Source organism: Limulus polyphemus, unplaced genomic scaffold, assembly GCF_000517525.1.
Source record: "Limulus polyphemus unplaced genomic scaffold, Limulus_polyphemus-2.1.2 Scaffold129, whole genome shotgun sequence".
NCBI classification, from domain to species: Eukaryota; Metazoa; Arthropoda; class Merostomata; order Xiphosura; family Limulidae; genus Limulus; species Limulus polyphemus.
Window position 1 is genome coordinate 874,457 of NW_013665739.1, and position 9,116 is coordinate 883,572.

Consider the following 9,116-nt stretch of genomic DNA (forward strand, 5'->3'; position numbering starts at 1 on the left):
AGTTCTTGCACAGATCTTAAAATATAACGTTGATAGACGGAAACATTGGCACATGTAGATATGTAGATCTTGAAAGTCGAGTTGTTCAAAACTTGAAAATAGCGTTGATAACTGGACCAACTGTTGGTTGAAATGATCATAATTGCATACATTTACTGATTTATTCATCTTCTTTTCAAATTTTGGAACGTCATTTATAGCAACAGGGGAATTAATTCCTCTCAGTCCTTCTTTATTATATTTCAGTTGTTCTGGTTTAATACGATTATTAACACGCCCTGGATGATTTTTTTCCCATCTACTGGATGCAAATAGGTTAACATACAATACATGACACATTTTTATCTTCATTTTTAATATTTAACACAGATTTGTTATCATCATTTTTAATAATTAATACAGCCTTTTATGTTGTACCTGTTCAGGTAATTTGATATATGATAAATCGCCTAATGATGTCGAAGTTCTAAGCTGTCTATGCTTTCTAAGGTCCATTCATATGCTTTGGCTTCAAGCTCAATCATTTTTTTTTAAAGTTTGATAACAGTAACTCATTAATAAACTTCCAAGGAACTCGACCTTTTTTTTTAGTTTTGAATGAAAATTCTCCTTCTTCATCTTGTCTTCGATAACCACCAAACAATTTAACGTTAATTCATTTTACATCTTAACTTATCAGTTTTAGAAGAGCAATATTTTCTATACAAATTCATGAGTATAATTATTAGCATTGTTTATTAAAGTAAGTTTTCAATTGTCCTTCATAAGCTATTTCTATTTCTTGAATAGCTTCATTTTATATAATGCTTTCTTATGATTTTCGATATGAGCTTTCTTATAAGACGGTTTGTAATAGTTTCTGTATACTGTACATCACCTTTTATTTGTTATTGCCCAGGTTTAGCAATTAAATATTCGTGAAACAGGTATTCTCTAGCAAATACAGTCTTGGCCAAAATGTATGCATACTGTTCTATATTGATGTTATTGTCTAAATACATGGAGTAGTTATTAAGTAAATGCCCAAATAATAACAGAGAAGGTAACGTATGATTGGACAAACATGTATAAGTTGTTATTCTGGTCTGTTATAAATTGTTTTGAGCATTTGTTCGTCAAAACACACGTACATACCTGTTTTGTATAAAAGGGTTTGCTTTTGGTATAATCTTTTTCGAAACAAATCAAGGCTTTGTTCAGACAGTTTCCCTGTACTTGGTGTAGAATCTTGCCTCGTCACATGCCAAAAGTTATAGGACTTCAAGTTGTTCGACTGTCCAGAAATGTTATGAAGCAAATGATCGTTGCCAGAACAGTAGGGTACCCCAAGTGAAATGTATCAAGAATCCTGAAACGTAATCAGACTACAAGAAACGTTTCAGGAAAGTCTAATGGTAGACGCCCGAGATGACAGTGTTTTGATCAGGTTAACACGTCAAGGTCGAAAGAAGTCTTGCAACACTTTAAGACAGGAATGGAATGAACACATTCGTTTCACGGTATCCAGAAGAACAGTTATTTGAAGACTGACTATGCAGGGTTATTTTGCAAGAAGGGATATCTGCAGACCGATATTAACCAGAATTCACCCCCGTCACCATGTTACTTGAGTGAGATAGTATGCAAATTTTATTGTTAGGACACGAGCGATATGCCATCTTTTTCAGATGAGTCCTGTTTCTGCCTTGTTAAAACTGATGGTAGGATTTGTGTTCATCGTTTACCTGGAGAACAAGTTAGGGAAAACTGTTTTCACAACAGGAGATGGTACAGTACATATTTGGGCAGCTATTCATCATGATGAACAAACTGCTTCTTCTTATTCTCCAAGGAAACATAATTGGCGCCTCCCACAGGCAAAACATGGAGTCGATATTTCTGCCATGTTCTAGGGCAAAGTTTGGCAATAACTTTATGTTCCAGGATGACAATGTCACTGCCCACAGTGTCCTTATTGTACAGGATTACAGCAAAGTCTCCACATAGTAATACCATTGAGAACTGTTGGGCAGAAATGAGCCGGAAAATTGCTAACCATAACCAACTACTGTAGCAGAGTTGCAGTCATAAGTTAGGATGTAAAATATACAAACATTTTGGCAAAGACTGTATTTCTCTTTCATTGTAATCGATAAGAAACTTTTCCAAGTTGAGGTTAAAGACTATATCGTTTTTGTTTGAAAAAAACTCTTTCAACTATATTGAAGTTTTAGATTTAATTTTTGGAATAACTAAGTTTCATATAATGTTTTTTTAAGCTTTTTTACTTTCGATATGAGATTTCTAATAATATGGTTTAGAATACTGATTGCATACATCTCATTTCCGTATAGGTTTAGCAATCAAACCTTTATGAAACTTATATTCTCTAGCAAATATTTCTTTTTCAATCATATGTATAGAAAGCTTTATAAAATTGTCAATTTAATTCTTATCAATAAAAACATAATTAAATTATTCCTTTTAAGTTTATAATATTCAGGATATCCTTTTCTTTTAGCTAACTCTTTCAACCATTTTAAGCTTATTGGCTGCTCCATTTATCATGCATTAAATATATTAGAAACATGTTATTAATACAGTCCCAATTGTTTATCTCCATTCTTTTTATATGTGAAGTACGTTTTTTTGGTTTTTCAATAAATGATTTAATAACTTTTAACCCACATTAACATTTCAATTTTTCTATTCTTTTATTTTCAATTTTATTATAATAATCACTGACACATTTATTGCATATAAAATTATAACCATCACCGTTATTATTAGATTGACTTATCTGAAGGAAAGTTGTATGAATTATTAGGATTTGAACCAAAATTCTAGTTCGATCAAGAACAGAAAAGAAAATATATAGCTAAAATCTCTAAAGGAGTAGACGACATCAATGAAGTATTATACAATGATGAGTCTAGCAACATTACATATTCATTTACTCGGAAGTTTAATTAAAATTCAAGAAACAAATCCAGTATATACAGGTGTTAACAGAACAAAATATATTTATAAAATAAGGATGAAAATTACAGATCAAAAGGACCATCCAATGTACTTGAACAAACAATGAACTGTTTATAGGCTACTTTTAAGTGATAATAAATGAATTATAATAAACATTGGTTATTTGTGAAAAGTAGAAAATATTATGGAAATAGTATTTTTATCATTATTATAAATAAGGTTAAAAATAACGTTTTATAAAAACTTTAGAAGGATTAGCGAAAAAAGTGAAGACTGAATCTAAACAATTCATAGAAATAGAATTGAGAAATATACTAAATAAAAAGTCATTAAATATATAATCAACATTAGATAAAAGTCTCATTCTCAATATGGAACAGGATTAGAAAGATTATATTTCTAATAAATGGAAAGAATTTGGGATCTAACAAGTGTACCTAATTATTATCAAAATTATATAGAAAGTTTTGAATATAAACAGCATTGCAAAGATAAGGTAATTGTCGATGAAAAATAGAGGCTAATTAAATATATAAACGATAATATATTATATAATAATGACTATATTTGTTCAGAATTACAAATTACAAAACAAGAAGGAACTATATATATTATATACTAGTTACTATATTTGTCCAGAATTAAAAATTACAAAGCGAGATGAAACTACAATTGGTACTGTTAATGTAGCGTTAGTTGATACAGCAAATAATTTTCTCAAGAGCTGAATTATATATTGGCGATACAGCAAATAATTTCCTCAAGAGCTGAATTATATATTGGCGATACTATGATCAAAGAAATTGAATTACCATGTCTAGTACATCATAAATAAGTATTAATATATTTTAGAAGCAAGTAATATAATTTATCATATATAAATGTACTTCAGAAACTTCAAGAAAATAAATATTAGTATCTGATGACGATGAAAACAACAACATTGGGATGTAAAGATGGTAAAGTTGAAATTGATAAATTGCCATCAAAATTTTAACATAATGACTCTTACAACAAAAAGATGGATTCTAACAAAAAATAGTGATCTAATAAATTAATGGATTCCAATCAAACAATACTTTGGATTATTTAATTATTTTAGAAAAATGATTTCAAACATTGCTGTGAAATATGCTTTTAGGAGAAGTAAGTGTAATAATATGATTTATACAGATATATATAATGAAAAGTGTATACTTGTTCTAAGCGATATTTCGTTATTACCTCATATTATACTCTATCCCGATCAAGAAGTTGAATGCAATAGTTTTACTCTAAATCCTCAAGCTGATGTTGAAATCAACTGAAGTGGTCTAAGAGTTATTAAAAGCGATGTTCAGAACGGATCAAGTGGTAAATATGTCGTAAACACTACAAGCGATGAAATCAGAAATATTTATGTTGTTCCCCAATATCAAAGTAAGGAAAATAATCAAAACGAGAACAACATGATTTTCGATAATCTTGATATATCAAGAACATGGTTTAGAATTAATAATGACAAATATCCTACTGAAGATCATTGTGCTTCATTTAAAGCTGTAGAATTATATTATTCTATATATTATTCGATTTCTTAGTATTTGGGCTAACTAATAATAATAATACAAAAACTGGATCGTTAGAAAGCCATACCAGTTATGAAAGATTGTATCTTTTAATATGTTTTAATTTTTCGAATCACTTTTCTTTTTGATAATGTGACTAATTTGGAAATTGAGTTCTTCTGGCAACTCAGACAAACTCCAACGAAGTCATATAGATTTTATTTCTAATTAGCTGAAAAGAGAAAAATAGCAATGAATGTTTATAATAAAGGGTCCGAAACCATGAGAACTCCTTAGTAATAATGAATGAGTTATTGGTTTCCGTATGGTAATCTATATAAAAAGTCATCTCAGGGTCATATAGGTCCACCTGGAAACGCTATTAAATTAAGTGATGATGGTAATTACGATATTGATAATAATGAATTAAGAATGTTAAAGATGCAACTGATAACAATGTTGATGTTGATATTTGCTTAGTAAAACCAAAATCGATGATAAATTTCTGAATGATATTCTTAATAGAAATAAACATGGTTTATATGAACCATAAGGATTGCTATTAATTAGTGATAATTATGATGCTGATAATAGAAGTATTAAGAATGTTTGGAAACCAGAAGAAGATTTTCATGCAGCCAACAACATGTATATAGAAAAAAAAATAGAAAACATAAAAACAAAATTGACCCATTCAAAGATTTTAATAAAACATTAGAAACTAATGCAAGTGAATTAGAAAAAAATTAAAGAGTCAATAGCTGAAATAAATTTAAGTATTAATGCTTTTAATACAGAAACTTCAAGAAAATTACAATATTTGGAAAACAATACATTAATAAAGAAAAACATTAAAAAGTTGATGCAAATAAAAATCTATATAAAATATAATAGAACCGATAGAAGAAAATGACGCAATCAACAAAGAGCGTGTAGATAAAACAATAGAAACTAGTATAAGAGAGTTAAAAAATTATAGAAGTGAATTAGTTTGTTTGCTTGAAGTTAAGCCCAAAACTGCACAATGGACTAACTGTGCTTTGCCCATCACGGGTATCGAATCCCGGTTTTTGGTGTTGTGAGCCCAAGACGTACCGCTGTACCATTGGGAGGGCCAAGTAAGTTAGAAAAAAATTGATAGGTATTCGTGATGCTACTAAGAGAAAATTACAATATCTGGAAAATAATTTATTAGTAGAAAGCAATGCAAAAAATAATAGCATTATAAATGTGGGGATCATTCAGCAGAAAACGATGCTACAAGTAAATCTTACGTGGATAATGTATCTAGAACATTCTCTGATATTGGGATTTAATACTATAACAAAATTTCGTTTATGAGCACAAATAATTCTCATTCTAAAGATACGAATATGATGCTCAAAGAAGATGCGTATTTAAAAGTTGTTGCAGGATCTGCAGAACGAGAGATAAAATTTTCTTTTACATTTAAAATTGGAAATAGGCCCATTTGATATTGGAACAAATACTTCTTCGTCTAAAATAATTTTTGTTAAAGCTTATAAAAATAAAAATATTGAAATAATTCCCTATACTTTAAATCTATTCAAGACGTCTCTCGTATTCTTAAAAATACAAAAAAATGTAGATTATGTAAGTAAACGTGAATTATTGGTTAAGGTGGTAAAAAAAGGAAAAAGATATATTATCAGATGATCCAATATAAGATTATTTTTCCTATATATAAATGGAAGCAGTAGAAAGGTTAACGCTATTGGTACACTTCAATATAACATTGAAACTCGAAAGCTGAATGAGCTAGAAGATGGTGATAAATATGCTGTATCAGAATTAAAAACAATTAAAACACAGTTTGGTAATAGAATTGGAGCTGTCCTAATGGATGACAACTGAGACGAAATCCAATTATTTTTACTTAATAGACTTAATAAAAAGTTAACTGAGAAAAATATTGAGGATATGAATAAAGAGAAAGATCTAACTTTCGTATACCGAGCAATGAAAGATTGTGGAAATAATAAGACGACTCATATCATTGAATTTAGGCCTTCAAAGTAAACAATACTATTAACTTTGAAGATACCCTTGTTTTTTTGTTTTTTAAACTATTATAGACCTATTACTAAAGGATGTTGTTTAATTTTGGATTCCTTTACAACATATATTCAATGTTTACTATTAAATGTTATGTTTTTCATTTATGCGTTTGTTATTCGGAGGATGTCAATTTTTTTATTGTTGTTGTTGTTCTTGGAACACATTACGTTGGCATTTTCCAACGTATCCATCTCACTTGCATAAGTCATAGAAGGTAATACGTATCCATCTCACTTGCATAAGTCATAGAAGGTAATACGTATCCATTTTGGGGTATCTGGCATGCGCTTTAGGTATTTGGGCGATCACGGATTATTCACTTGCTTTTTAATAACTGTTGACTTTTTAAAGCTATCTATACAGTTCCTAATACAAGATATATTAAAGTGGATTGTTGACCGACTTATAATAAGTTCCTTTTGGCATTTAGCGTTACCACACACGAAATTCTTATTGTAAATTAGTAGATACAAACTAAAGCGCAATGATTTGTGAAAAGCTTTATTGTTACTAATATTGTTGTGCTGCTTTTTCATATATTCATTAAGTTTCGTAAATCATTCTATCATTGTAATATTTCGATCATAAAGGCTGTCCATTAGAAAAGTTTGAGTATCTTCCTTATGTACAAATACAAATTTTTATTGTCAGTAGTTGAAATAAGTTGTAACATATATATATATATATGCTAGTTGCCCTACCCATTCAAATCAGGGGAAAGACCTGAGAGGTAATATAGGGAGGTCAAATCAAAACACCAACATTCTTTTGTCACTTCTGGTGACCTTAGTGTACATGCCAGGATTGGTAACAATCAGTCCAGCGGTTCGCCAGTTATAAGCGGAAACGTTTAACTAGACTTTAGTCAAGTAATAGTTTAGTCTTCCAGTGGTTCAGCGATAAGTCTGAAAGCTTATCACACTAAAAACCGGGCTTTGATACCCATGGTGAGCGCAGCACAGATAGCAAATTATGTAGCTTAGTGCTTAAATAAAGAAGCAAATAAAATAATAGTTTATATTTATGTGTGTGCAACATAAGACGATATACAGAAATAAAATAGTAAAAACTATATGTGTAAATATTCCCGTTTAATACGGGTATATATGCTGAAGACTTAGAATTCACGCGTAAGATTAAGAGAGAAAAAATAACTTCTAATTGTTTTTCGTACTAAACTGTATATATATCATTATTGGTTAACACCGGCAGTGCAAAAAAGTAGCAGGTTTGTCACAAGACAAGCACGCGGGTTCCACTTGATTCATTAATTTCAAGTGAATAAAACAACCTTTTCACCAATCTCAGATATTAATACTATTTCGTTGCTGACGTGAATAAGATGAGAAAGATGAATATGATTTTGACTTAAGTTTATTTTGTCTTAAGAAAAATATATTAAAAGTTATCTTAATAAATGAGCAGGTTGACTGATTATGAAAAATTAACTGAAATTTTCTAAGATGGTGTACGAAACTCTTAAGTTTTCCATCACTTCATCAGCTTAGCTTTGCGCTAGTTCTCTGCAGAGTATAAAAAATTCCAATGAGGACACACGTCCTTTAATAAGAAAAATGCTAGTGTTTTAAGCATGCGTATGGTAATATCCCATAGGAAATCTATTTCTAGAATCTTAAATAAATCATTTTCATTCAGTTCTAAAGCAGCCAACTTTAAAGCTCTAAGTCCGAGAAAATGATCCAAAAACTAGTTTCCGCCCATGCTGACTTAATTTGGTTTTTATTTTGATGACCGTCAAGTAATTTCCGTCTTGATGTTACGTTAATTACAAAGTTTTCTAGTCTAGCACAGTCAATTTTAGTACACGATTAAAACTTTCGTGGTGAAATCATCAACTTTTACTCCAATTCACATTTTATATAATGTTTGTTTGAATTTATACTTATTTCATCTTAGCTTAAAGTCTCCCATTGGCACAGCGATATCTCTGCGGACTTCCAACGCTAGAAACCGGCTTTCGATACCCGTGGTGGGCAGAGCACAGAAAGACTCTTGTGTAGCTTTGTGCTTAGCTTTAAACAATCTTAGTTTAAAATCACTAGTTACTATGTGTTTTAACGATTTTTCAAATTAATATTGTATAATTGCATTACAATTATCTAACATAAAATCAAAGAAAACAAAAAATAAACCTAACTGAATAAATAGCAAGATGTATTGTTTAAGATGTTATCTGACAATTTAAAAATAGTCCTGTTTATCAACTCAAACAAATATATTATAAATTTTCAAAGGTATATTAAATGAAGAAAAGGCCCGGCATGGCCAGGTGGTTTGGGCGCTCGACTTGCAATCTGAGGATCGCGGGTTCGAATCCTCGTCCCACCAAACATGATCGCTCTTTCAGCCGTGACGGTCAATCCCACTATTCGTTGGTAAAAGAGTAGCCCAAGAGTTGGCGGTCAGTGGTGATGACTAGCTGCTTTCCCTCTAGTCTTACACTGCTAAATTAGGGACGGCTAGCGTAGATAGCCCTCGTGTAGCTTTGCGCGAAATTCATAACAAACA